We start from the raw sequence: 11,846 nt of genomic DNA, 5'->3' as shown, positions 1-11,846 counted from the left end.
GTCACTCAAATTACTCTTCAAAAAGAAAGGAAGAGTGGAAAAGATAAAAGAAAGAAATTACTAATTCTCTTTCTTAAGAATTGGGACAAAGGGGGAGCTAAAGAGGAGCAATGCCGCATGATGTCACTCAAATTACTCACCAAAAAGTAAGGAAGAGTGGAAAAGATTAAAGAAAGAATTCACTGATTCTAGTCTATAGGTGATGTTGCAAAACAGAGTTTCCCTTTGTACTTCCATTGGGAAAAAAAGGTTTGTAAGGTATGCTTTATTCCGTGGTTAGTTGCACTAATAGACTACACTTTAATAATCTTGCAAGAAAATTTGTAACTTTTCAGTGAAACATTATTGACATACTTTATCCTTTTGGATTGTGAGTTATCTAGGTAAATTATATATATATATATATATATATATATATATCATTTTGTCTTGATTATTAGAACTCACTAGTCGCGGTATAATTTTTTTTAGGGTGCTCTTATTTAGTTAATTTTTACAATTAGGACTAATTTAATAAAGAATAATGTATTTTATAACTATACTATAGGAAAAATCACACAAGTAATATATATAAATTTTGTTGTATCAAATGAAAACAATATAATTTTTCTCAAGAATTCAAAAGGTAAGTTAGCGAAAATATTCAATTTTTAATAAAACTTATTTATAACATTTTGTGTATCATTAAAAAGTATATAAAATTTAGAAATTATTCTTTTAGTTTTAAACAAACTTTCTCAAACCCAATTTTTTCTACCCTATACACCAAAAAATATATCTAAAAAAATTAATAAAACTACAATTTAAAATAAAAAAAAAGAAAGAGAAAAATAAAAATCACATCATAATCAAACTCCTTCTCAATATGTAAAACATACCAAATGTGAAACATATCAAACTCCTTCTCAATATCCAATGCACAATCAAATTAAATTTTTTTAATAAGTTATGCAATAAAAATAGATGGCTGATTTTAAGCAAAAGTGCTAGTTGTAGCTTTATACATGATGATTTGAACTCTTTTACCTTAATAATATAAAAATAAATAAATAACATAACATAAAAATAAATCAATAAACCAAGAGTACAATTCCAAATTGGAAAAAATTAAGGAAATTTTTGAAAAGAAGAAGAAGAAGTATTGTGTAAATATTGTCATGATCTAATCCAATATTTGAATTTGCTTTCTTAAAAATCTTCAAAAATATACTAATGAGATATGGAAGATGAAGAGTGTAAGTGCCCAATTTGTTACGATCCCAAAACAATATTGGGCTCGTACGTAAAGAGGCTCTCACAATATCATTTGTAGAGAGTGGGCTTGAAAGGTATGACCTTGGGCATAGGTGAGCGGTTTAATAGTAGTTCCTACGGGAAATACTGCATGGGCGGGCTTGGCTTCACTAGCTAAACCCCCCATTCGCCAGAGTCCTTCATTAGCCAGAGTTCTTCTCCTTTTATACTGGTGTTTCATTCCTCTTTTTGAGTCCACGTGTTAATTTTACTTTTTGGGGTGCAGGCCTGTCCAGTCGACCCATACCTAGAGTGGTTGGGGGTTGCTGGAAAAGCGCATGGGCATGGGCATGGGCTTGTCAGACGCCGAATTCCGTGTTACTGTATTGGCGGCTTTTTCCCTTGCCCTGCCCTTACACTCAGTTTGCTCCTTTCTTTGGGCATTTAGTGAAGTGCCGAGCAGGAGGTCGTCCTCGACAATGGCTCTCCTCGGCTTGGGCCGCGGACCCTAAGATAAACTAGGCCTGGGCCAAGGCCACACTTTCTTTGGCCCCACAATAGCCCCTCAAAAGCCTGCTGCCCGACTTTTAGTTGGGGAGGAGGGTTTTGATAATGTTGGGCCTACATCATAGCCTGCTCTGATTCTACACTCCATTAATATTTGCATTTTTCCACTTACACGGGGGACGTGTCAAATTAAGAGGCATTCCTTTACCCACCCACGCGGGGTCCTTTGACACCCCTACACTCGAGGTGCGCCTTCACGAGGATCTTCAGATCCTACGGTCACAAATGGCGTTGGAACTTGAGCCCACTATTCCTTGTCTGTAGCATTCTTTGGAACTATGCGTAAATTAAATATCTCCTCCTTTCCCTTTAAATAAGTAGGACATGAGGTTATTCCTCTTATATTCAAACTCTTCGGTTTTCTTTACAACCGTAATCCTTCAGCCATAATCACAGTCTCCATATTTAGTGCTTTCCACCCTTAGTGTAATATGCCTAAGGCACGTATAAGGGTGAAGGAACTGCACCCGCCACAAAGGCACCGGGTCCCTCCGAGGCTCAAAGTGGTGTGGTCTGGACAAGGTGGACACAGACTCAAGATGGTTTTTCTACCTCTTTTAGCCAAAATCCGAAGCAGATACTGGTCGCGTCAGACTCTTGACGCGTCAGAAGTAAGGTTTTCCGCCATCAGCGCCGTCTGCTCTATCGCAGACGTGGTTATACGGAGGCCCCTCCACCTCCGGCTCTCTGCACCGTTTCTTCAAGCGGTGCTAGCCCGAGGTCAGGTTCCCTGCACCTTTTCTTCAACGGTGCAGGCCCCAAGTTGGGCTCTTTGACTGCCTGAGTTATGGGCATGTAAAAGTGTTGAGGAATGGTTTCCTTAAACAACATCTTGGAACAGCAGCCAACCCCTCCTCTGCACTTCTTCTTCGGCTTTCTCTTCATTCTCTTGTATTTTTTTCTTTTCGCTTATGTAATTAGCTTTAGTATAAGTTTATTCCAGCTTTTCATTGTACGTTGTACTATTTCTTTGTTTTAATAAAAGATGAATTTATTTCTTTCTAAATACTTTTCCTTTCGGTAGCAATTACTTTGTGAACAAGTACGCTTATGTATGTATTTTCCTTTAGTGATATTTAAAGCAAGAAATTTTGAAACAGATCCTTACCAATCTGAATTTTTCGGCATTATTAAGTATTACCAAATATAATAACGATAACTCCCAGTAAGTAAAACTCAGAAAACTAACCGAGAGAACGACGTAATGCCCCGTAACACAGGCACGTTGATCGTCCGAGAACGATAAATACAAAATATACCCTCCGAGGGGCTGCCGAGCAGTGAGGGGCTTTGACCATGTTTTAATAACACCTGGCCCTATAACAGTTGCACCAATTCCCTTGATATCGAGGATCCGAGGGTAGGCTACGGATTTCAGTCGGTCTAGGAATTAACCCATCTATCAATGGATAGCTCTCCTCTGGGGTAGACTCTTAGGGCCATATAACGTCCAGGCTGTGTCTACTCTCTGCAATTTTCCTCTTAAGTAGTTGGTCTTCCCAGAGGCTTGAGTCCGAGGACCATACAAGGCCTTGGTTCTGTCCAAAACTTGTACTTTTTCGTTTAAGTATTTGGTTTCCCCAGAGGCTTGAGTCCGAGGACCATACAAGGCCTTGGTTCTGTCCAAAACTTGTACTTTTTCGTTTAAGTATTTGGTTTCCCCAGAGGCTTGAGTCCGAGGACCATACAAGGCCTTGGTTCTGTCCAAAACTTGTACTTTTTCGTTTAAGTAGTTGGTTTCCCCAGAGGCTTGAGTCCGAGGACCATACAAGGCCTTAGTTTTGTCCAAAACTTGTACTTTTGCTTCTAAGTAGTTGGTTTCCCCAGAGGCTTGAGTCCGAGGACCATACAAGGCCCTGGTTCTGTCCAAAACTTGTACTTTTGCTTCTAAGTAGTTGGTTTCCCCAGAGGCTTGAGTCCGAGGACCATACAAGGCCCTGGTTCTGTCCAAAACTTGTACTTTTGCTTCTAAGTAGTTGGTTTCCCCAGAGGCTTGAGTCCGAGGACCATACAAGGCCTTGGTTCTGTCCAAAACTTGTACTTCCCCAGAGGCTTTCCGAGGACCATGCCTTCTGTAACTTGTGGTTGGTTTCCCCAGAGGCTTGAGTCCGAGGACCATACAAGGCCTTGGTTCTGTCCAAAACTTGTACTTTTGCTTCTAAGTAGTTGGTTTCCCCAGAGGCTTGAGTCCGAGGACCATACAAGGCCCTGGTTCTGTCCAAAACTTGTACTTTTGCTTCTAAGTAGTTGGTTTCCCCAGAGGCTTGAGTCCGAGGACCATACAAGGCCTTGGTTCTGTCCAAAACTTGTACTTTTGCTTCTAAGTAGTTGGTTTCCCCAGAGGCTTGAGTCCGAGGACCATACAAGGCCTTGGTTCTGTCCAAAACTTGTACTTTTTCGTTTAAGTATTTGGTTTCTAAGTAGTTGGTTTCCCCAGAGGCATGAGTCCGAGGACCATACAAGGCCTTGGTTCTGTCCAAAACTTGTACTTTTTCGTTTAAGTAGTTGGTTTCGGGGCCTTGGCTTTACGGAATTTAGCTCCTCGGTTGAGCCCCTAGAACCATCTGTGCGGCTGACGATATAAAGCGTAGCCCCTATTCAAGAATCATAGCCCCTAATGGAACTTTACGCTAGCATGCCATAACCAGCTGGTAGAAATGCCAAGGGGACTGTCTCGAACTATCGCCTATGCCAAGACACAAACCTCCCCACAGACGGCGCCAATTGTAAGTGCCCAATTTGTTACGATCCCAAGACAATATTGGGCTCGTACATAAAGAGGCTCTTACAATATCATTTGTAGAGAGTGGGCTTGAAAGGTATGACCTTAGGCATAGGTGAGCGGTTTAATAGTAGTTCCTACGGGAAATACTGCATGGGCGGGCTTGGCTTCACTAGCTAAACCCTCCATTCGCCAGAGTCCTTCATTAGCCAGAGTTCTTCTCCTTTTATACTGGTGTTCCATTCCCCTTTTTGTGTCCAAGTGTTAATTTTACTTTTTAGGGTGCAGGCCTGTCCAGTCGACCCATACCTAGAGTGGTTGGGGGTTGCTGAAAAAGCGCATGGGAATGGGCATGGGCTTGTCAAACGCCGAATTCCGTGTTACTGTGTTGGCGGCTTTTTCCCTTGCCCTGCCCTTACACTCAGTTTGCTCCTTTTTTTGGGCATTTAGTGAAGTGCCGAGCAGGAGGTCGTCCTCGGCAATGGCTCTCCTCGGCTTGGGCCGCGGACCCTAAGATAAACTGGGCCTGGGCCAGGGCCACACTTTCTTTGGCCCCACAAAGAGTAATATCAGATATTCGTAAACGCTTAAAATAGTTACTCAAATATTTAGGAACATCCTATAAAAAAGACATAACAATTTGCTACTAATTTGTATAACAAAATATTTACAAATAGTGAAAGGAAACTACACAAAGCCCACCTTCTTCAACTGCACAGACTATTCTTCATCATATTGTCAGACTATCATTTTCCAAATAAACTAAAACCTGAAAACAACATAAAATAGGACATATTATATTATGATTTTCTCCAAATTAGGTCAATAACAAACACCGTTGAGTATAAACCTCTAGCAGGAGATCTATAACACACTTCATTTGGATTCCTCCTATGGGGTAGTTGTCAGGTTATATCTTTTCTACCATCAAATATTAAGCAAGACTTGTGAATACCATTTTATAGATTTTTTTTTTTTTAAATTCTTCATTGATTTTATTTTTCAGTTATAAACATCTAAATTAAAGTAAATGAACATGTAAATGCAAAATTATATGTAAAGTTAAAACTGCTTAAGATGAATATGTATAGAAAAAAAATTTTGTTTTGATTTTTTATTGATTTATTATTTAGTTATAACAGCATAATTAAAGTAGATGAATATGTAAAGTTAAAACCACCTAAGATAAATTTTTAAAACCAATATATTTATATATTTAATATTGTCAAAAAAAATTAAAGGTAAAAAATAATAAGAAAAAGAATAATAATGTGACAGATGAGGTGGCTCAATAGGAGTGTAGCAATAACAAATGTCATGCTTCAGCCTTTATATATATATATATATATATATATATAAAAGAGTAACTCTAAATAATATTAAATAATAACAGCATAATATAATAATTAAATAATAACAAATCTACCTTATATATGTTGGGAGAAAAAAAATATTTACCTCAAATCCCAAATCTTTACTATGCCATTCTTAGAACCTACATACATCCAACTTCAATTACATTGAAGCCCCACTGCCATCACGTTATTGGTATGTTAATCATAGCTCATCACCTACCATGTCATTAGAGATAAGTGTCCACATTAGCATTTGGAAAGATATATGTAAAACACTATAAAAAAAAATGTAAGACTAAACTATTTTGTTTTTTCTTTTATAAGTAAAAGTAAGACTACTTGTGGGAGTGACATACTCACTGAGGGTAGTTTGATTGAACATCAAACCATCGAATGTGCGAATTATTAGCTATAGACATGTAGTGTGTATCTTGGATTATTTCAAGCCAATTAACATATCATGCACATCATATATGGCATATCAAATCCAACATGAAAAATTTCGAAGCATCAAGCATTACAAAAGTTACAATATACAAAACAGAAAAAGGAAAAAAGAAAAAAGAAAAAAGAAAAAAAAAAGCATGATGGCCAAGACAGAAGAAACTGTAAAGAAAGAAGGAAGATAGTTGAGTTTTACTTTGTTTTATTTTTTGGACATGTCATAGAAAAAAGTACCCTAAAATATGAAAAAACATATGCTGAAAAATAATTTTTTTTGTTTAACTTATATTTCTAATTTCTTATTGCAATACAAAATTCAAAAAAGAAACAAAAAACAACGGTTCAACTTATGGTAACAAATAAAATATAGAATAAAAAGGGGGAAAAAAGACAAATTACTGCTCATGTTAAACATGGTCCCAATTTGAATACTACTAACAAAATATAATAGAGGTATTATACAAATTAGAGATATTATCTTTCGGTGGAAATTAACCATTGCCAATGGAAATGGAGATCCTACTCAATGTATATCTCTCATCAAGCATAAAATCTACGTAATGAATGAATATGTTAATATAAAAATAAATCTCATCTCCCTTGACGTTGGCATCCTACTATTGCAAGGCTCTCTTCAGCACTTGGGGCATCCTTCTCCAGGTTGGCATTGTCACCTTTGAAGCCATCAAACATTGTGCTCTCTCACAGTTGAAGGCATCACCTGCAATGTCACCACAACAGAATGGTATTGTTTGTTTTATACTCCATATAGCAAAGAAAACGTTTTGGTATAATATTAAATAACTAAGGAAATGATTGGAGGAGACGAAATGATCATTCTCTTTTCATATACACAACGGAATTAACTGTTACAACATACAAATAAATGTTTTATAAAAGTTTTAAAAATTACAAATAAATGGAAAACCAAAATTAAAGTCTGACTAACTCTTTGAAAATGAAAAAAAATATTAATAGATGAATAGTGATTATAATCATTTTCTCTTTAAGAAGAAATGATATGTTTCATAGTAGTATTTCCTTTTCTTTTTTTCTTTTTAAATAAAATTTAGTTAACTTATGGTGGTAGTGCAAAAGACCACCTTGTATCCCATGCTATTCACATTAAAACTAAAATTTAATGTTTAAAGGAACTTTGAATATAGACAATAGAGTTTATGGCGGAGTGTAGTGCATCATATTATTATTGGCCACAAAAAAATTAATTTTGCAATGGAAAACTAATAGAGTTTGTAAACCAAAAAAAAAAAAAAAAATTAGTGACATGGCCGATGATGTGGCTCAACAGAAACATAGCAACAATAATTGCTACGCTTCAGCTTTTAGATATATATAGATTAATCATGGTAAAAAATTCCATTATTTTAACCATGCACAATACACTCCAATAATGCAATACAAGTAGAGAAGAATCTTTCATGTTACGGACATGACAAGTCCAATTGAATGATGATACCAACAAACAATTATGAATTACGATACAACTTAGTAAGTGTTGGAAACATTTTACAGTTATTTATTTTATTTATTTTTTGTCTCTCGCCTTTTCTCTTGAAGACCAAAAAAAAAAAAAAAATTTGAAGACTAAATTACAAATTTGACACAATATGATCGGGGACGCTTTCATTTGATTTCATTTTCAATTTCATCCTCCTATTTATCTAAGTAAATATACGGGCTGGCTGCTCAAAAGTCAAACCATTTATTTACCCCCCCCCTCCTCTTTTCTTCTTCTTTTCTCTCTCTCCAACCACAAATTCCCTTGAAAGGAAAAGCTTGGGTTTAAGAAGCCTTTTGTATCTTAATGCAGATGTCTAATTTATTCGGAGCTATTAGAGTGAGTTCCAGTGCACAAGATCCATTACAATGATAACACATGGCTAAAAGTTGACACGTGTCACTATTACAACAGGTCCAGTGCTCTAAAGCATTGAACTTAAGCCAAGCACTCTACCCTAGAAACCCAACTTTGTAGCCTTCATCAACCCACCTAAACTATCAACTCAACCAAATACCCACTTCAAAATAGATTTTGTATAATCATTCTCAAACATCCATAAGCAATCAAATTAAACAAACGATTTAAAAAAAAAAAAAAAAAAAAAAAAGGCTCATGCCCCTGCTACCATAAGAAAATCTAGAATCAAATCCCCATGACTCATCCACTCTCAAATCAAAGCCTCATTAACCATCAATACCTCAAGCCACTAGCCACCCATAAAAAGCACCCAAGACCCACATGCAAAGTTAGAACTTGCTACCCGTTTCTCAAACTCCTAAACTAGCTCACATCACAACCCTAAACTCAAATCGTTATCAAACAAGTCCCTAATCATCCTAAATTAGATGTTGGCTGAAAATTGATGAAATGACCATTCCTAAGCAACCGCTATCAAATTTAGTGTGAGACCTAACATCGTGTTTGGTTAGAGGTGTTTTAGGGAGGGTGGAAAATAGGAGAGGAAAATGAAGAGAGAAAATGTCACTTTCTTATATTTGGTAGGGAAGAATATAGGGTGGAAGGAAAATGGAGTTCGAATAGTTTTGCTCTTCGGGCCACAAATCTTTCTCCAAAATGGAGAGAACTTGAAGGAGGTAAAATATCAAGATTAACCCAACTTTTCCATCCTCCCTAATAGTAATAAAGGCATAATGGTAAATTAATTATCTTTCCTTCTACTTTTCTAGCCTCTTTACCAAACACATATGGTAAAAAACATAAATATTTTCTATCTCCCAACCAAACAGAGCCTAAATTCTACCTCTGTCTAAAACCCTCCCCCCCCCCCCCCCAACACCAAAATCTCATCATGCACCACAACCTAAGGAGTTGGGTAAGAGGAAAAAAAAATACAATTTCATATTTGAATTTTTTTTCTTTATTTTTTAATTGCTAACATAGATTGAGCAAGATCCAAAACATAGTTTTAAATAGAAAAATTACATTGCCTTAAACTTACTTGTCACATAGTCACATCCCTAACGGAGATAGACCGAAGGACTACTTTAAAAATGTTATCAAACTGGAGAGTAAAAAATGAAAATGTTCAAACATGAGGGACTAAATGAAAACCCCCAAATATAAATGGTCAAAAGTGTAATTTAATCATAATAAATATACACGTGTGAAGACAGCACTCAATTAATCCACCATGCGCAGCAATGGTTGATCCTTAGAGAACCCAATCAGTTCCAAAAAGAAATGCCAGATTGATGAGAGCTAGTTAAATGATGAAGTTTCTATTATCACCACCTGTCTTGATGTTTCATCCTCCAAGTAAGGCACTATATACATTTTCATATCACTTGTAGAAATCTCCAAATGGCCCCCGGAAATGTTTATGAATTTAACTTTACCAGCTTCATCCAGGATTTTCAAACCAATCCAGTCTTTAGTATAGAGTAGAGTCTGCAGGGAATAAAATATGCTAAAAAAATTAAAAGCAATCATTAATTAATATATGGTGGAGATATAAACAACTAATGAGTTATTTTTGAACAATTTGAAGATTCTTCAATTGTGTAAATCTTGCATGTGTTACTCTTGCAAAGAGTAAGGCTTCATATAGAATAAAATGGCGAAATAGAATACATGCGATTGACCGATTCTAACTAGTTTGTTGAGGATCCATAGCCAATTCCAAATTTAGGATTATTTTTTGAGAAGGATTAAAGATTGGTTGTAGTGACCCAAAAGGGGGTCTTACAATCCATGGAATCCCACATCACTTAGGGAAGCACATGGGGATGTGCTTATAAGGAGTGACATTCCTTTAATGTGTAGAGGTCTTTTTCCCCCCACTACTGTGTGCTTTGAGAGAGAACAAAACCGTGAGAGTCATGGGCCCCAAAGCGGACAATATCTACACAGTTGGGGCGGGACCATTACAGATGGTATCAGAGCCATGCCCTAGCTGAAAGTGTGGGTTTGACACGTGTGCAAAAAAGTAATAATAACAAATTGCAGTTTGTTACTGACTGTTATTAATGAGCAAAAAAGTAATTCCAGTGGTATGCTTAAATTAGAAGTAGCACTTCTCTTTTTAATAATAATAATAATAATAATAATAAAAGTCCTCCCCAGAAGCAAAGCATAAAGAAGAAATATTTCTTACAAGAAGGTAAAATCATGACATGCAAAGATGGATTACCTCTTGTGCAGGCAAAATAGGATCAAAGGCCCCATCTGGGTGATACCCGAACCAGGAGGTCTCTTTAGGAACCAAAACGATATCCTGCTCAAACTGATAATGCATGCAAAGAAAGAGAAGAGCACCACCAAACATCTGTGAACAATTGCAACATGCATCATCTCTAAGTGGACTAGAAAAAATTACAGATACAGCTTATAACTGGCCCATATTCCATATTAAGAAGTAGGAAGAAGCTAATCTTAGGGTGTTTTTGGATACCGCTTATTTTGCTAAATTGAAAAATTATTGCTGAAAGTACTTGTACGACACCAAGGTACCCAGATCCATTTGGGCCTTGAATTCTGGCCCAGCAACGTGGCCCATAGCCATAATCTCTTTCTACCTAAAACCCCAGCCTGAACCCACACAAACTGTAAACCCAAATTTTGCCACCTGACCCTTGCTCGGCAAATTATTCCCAAACACTAGAGAAAGAATAATGTCCAAACCCACCATCCGTAACATGCCCGACAGTGCCGAGGAAAAGCCATTGCCGGGCATGCCTGCCGGAGTTGGAACCAAGTTTCAAGGCCACTTTCATCACATTCCACTCCCACCTAACCATCCACTTACAACTGATGATATTGGACCTTCAATTGCACTAACTATGGTAGTAATCATGATCTCTCCACTAATCTAGAGCTATAAATATGAGAAGTTGGGGAAAGGAAATGGTTGTTGAAAGGTTCTCAAGAAAATAGAGAGTAGAGAAAAAGAGTGATTCGGGAAGAGAGAGAGAGAGGAACAGCTTAGTTGAGTCTCTATGTCGAGAACAACCCGAAGTAGGAAATCTTAAACCCACATTACAAATGAGTTGTGAGCCCAAGTGAGGTTAGGCCCAACAGTCTCACTTCCGACACACAAAATTGGCCCCCACCGTGGGGCTATCTTACGAAGTTGTGGTTCAACTGAGACTCATGCATGGGAAAATGTCTGAAGGACGTTCAGGAGGACACGTCGAGAGCGGATCTGTAGGGTCTTCTCAGGACTCCACATAGCGGGAGAGAAGACAGAAAAGACGTGAGAATAGGGAGTGCGAGTGAAGAGAGGAAAAGTCTGGCCTTGAGGAGGGGTCAGACCAAACTCACCGAACAATGTCAAGTGCCTCAGGGCATGGGCAATTTGACGAGAGAGACCAGGAGTTGGAGCGGTTGCGCAAACTAATGAGGGATTTGGAGTTGGAGGCAAGAGGTTGGCGCCAAAGAAGGGACCAAGATAATTGAGAAAGGAGGGATGGTAGCATGGGAAATCAAGGTGAGGAGGGATCCAGCCAGTCCGGTTCCTGTCAACGTTGGGATCGTTCCCTTTCCC

This window comes from Quercus lobata, chromosome 4, assembly GCF_001633185.2.
Source record: "Quercus lobata isolate SW786 chromosome 4, ValleyOak3.0 Primary Assembly, whole genome shotgun sequence".
In the NCBI taxonomy this organism is placed as follows: domain Eukaryota; kingdom Viridiplantae; phylum Streptophyta; class Magnoliopsida; order Fagales; family Fagaceae; genus Quercus; species Quercus lobata.
This window is presented reverse-complemented; position numbering follows the sequence as displayed.